Source organism: Elephantulus edwardii, unplaced genomic scaffold (assembly GCF_000299155.1).
Source record: "Elephantulus edwardii isolate Elephantulus edwardi_28Jun2011 unplaced genomic scaffold, EleEdw1.0 scaffold00184, whole genome shotgun sequence".
NCBI classification, from domain to species: domain Eukaryota; kingdom Metazoa; phylum Chordata; class Mammalia; order Macroscelidea; family Macroscelididae; genus Elephantulus; species Elephantulus edwardii.
In genome coordinates, this window is record NW_006399934.1 from 3,136,221 (window position 1) to 3,138,587 (window position 2,367).

Here is a 2,367-nt window from a genome sequence, read left to right on the forward strand (position 1 = left end):
ATTGTTAATAGTAAAATCCTTTACTTCTTAAAGAACTCAGGTTGCATTATCTGTGAGGAATTGTGTAGCTAAACAGAGGCTGTACTTCTCTGGCAGTTCTAATCCACTGTTGGAGAAAAATACTCTCATATGGTTTACAGCCTAAAAAAAAATACCCCAACAAAACAACAGTGGAAGATCACTTATGAGTCAATTTCAACTGAACAGCAATTCGTTATTTATCCGTATGTTGTTATTGTTGTTTGCTGTTGAGTCACCTGTGACTCTTAGTGATCCTATCTACAATAGCTCTGAACCCTGCCCTATCCTGAGCTAGTCTCACTGACTCTGACACACCAATCTCCATTACTCCAGTTATTGTATCAATTTTTCTCATTCTGGGTCTTCCTCCCCGCACTGTCCTTTCACCCTTCCAAACATGATGTTCTTCTCCAACAGTCAATATGCCCAAAGTATGCGAGATGGAGCTTCAAAATTCTTGCCTCCAAGAAGCAGCTTGGTTTTATACTCTCCAGGACAGACTTGTTTATTCTCTTGGCAGTCTGTGTTATGTTAGTACTCTTCTCTAGCACCACAACGCAAAGGCATAGATTCTTTGTCTGTCACCCTTAGTCATTGTCTGATGCATAGCAAGTAATTGGGAAGACCATGGCTTGGATCAGGCGTACCTTATTCTCTAGACTGATATTGTTGCTCTTCAGCACTCTGGAAAGGTCCTGGACAACATACATCTCCAATGCAATTCATCTTTTGATTTCCTGACTGCTGGTGTCAAGAGTGTTGAGATGGAATCAAGCAAGCTGAAATTGTTAACAATCTCAATCTCTTCTCCATCTGTCATGATGCTGCCAGTTGGCTCATTGGTGAGAATCTTTTTTAGCAATGAGGAACTCCTTTAATATCTTCTTTTAAAGTAAATATTCTTGACTGTAAGAGAATCCAAAGTCTTACATAATGGATTAAGTTTATTAGAACAAGAACAGCAAAGTCACGGACAGCTGGCTAATTACCAGGATGGAGAGTAAAAACCAACCACCAACTTCCTATGGGGAAAAAAATGGCTTAAAACTTTTAGTATACAAACATCTTTTACTATTAACACACAGAGGGAGAATGAAGAGATGTCAACAAATGTTCCTAATAACCCACAAATATGATCTCAAGTTACAAGTGGACAATTTGAGCAACAGCTGAGGAAGATCACAAAATTGAGGTGCTTGAAAGAAGCTCTTGCCAGAAGGAGTAAGAGGAGCTTAGCATGGAAGACTGAGCTGGGCTGGGTGAGCTAGACCCACTGCCCACACCCTAGGCATTACTGATGGGAGCTGTAGAAGATGAAGTCAAGGCTCCTTAGGCTCAGAGATGTTGCTACTGAATTTCACTGGAAGGCAAGAGAAAACCAACATCATAACCAAAGATGAGAAATAAGAGAGGATCTCCCAGAAACCCTTGGTCAGACCTCTGAGTGCGCTGCTCTAAGGGTCCCAGTGACCTGGGACACAGAACGGCTGGTGGCCATATCAGCTTCTATGTGCTGTGTCTTGTGGGAAACAGTCACTACAAATCTGAGCAGAAATGTGTGGACACACTAGTGCCTTGGGGACCCTTCCTTAAAGCCCAGCACCTGCCTGCCCCTCTTCAATTCCACTGCCTCTCACTTTCAGATATGGAACCTGCCCATCCCAAGAGGCACTGTGCCCCACCCTCATCCCAGCATCCCAGATGTTCTACATTCCAGGGAGGGAGTTCTCAGTCTCCAGCTGCTCCATGGTGGTGGGCAGCATTCCACACAATCCAAGCATGTGTGGGAGAAGGCGAAGGAGAATGGTAGAAGAAACTCACTTGGAAGAGCAGCTAGACTTGGGAGGTGCCTGGGTCCAGCCTGAGGCACCATAAAAACAAGCCTTCCCTGAAGTGGGGGCTCCAGAGCTCCCCCCAACCTGTGCTTCACCACCCATTTCAGCTCTTTTCCTTTCAAACCACTCCCGTTTCCTCTCGTACTTGTTTGACCTCTTTCTCTCACTCTAGTTGTCCCACTTCCATCCTCTTTCCCATCTTTTTGTCTCTTTCTTCTCTTTCTGTCCATGTGGTTGCTGTGTACCATCGAGTTGGAACCAACCCATAGCTGACCCGCCCTCGGGTTTTCTGAGGCAGTTAATCTCATGGGAGGAAATTGCCCATCTTCTCTCATGGAGCAGCTGGTGGATTCGAACCGTGTGCCTTCACGATTGCAGTGCAGCTTCTTATGACTAACCTGGTCATCAGTGTTCCCTATTTGACCTTATTACGTTTTGGTAGAGAAGGCCCTTGGAACCCATCACTGTGCATCTCTGGTTTAAGGCTGAGGGCTCCTCTCTCTGCCTCCAT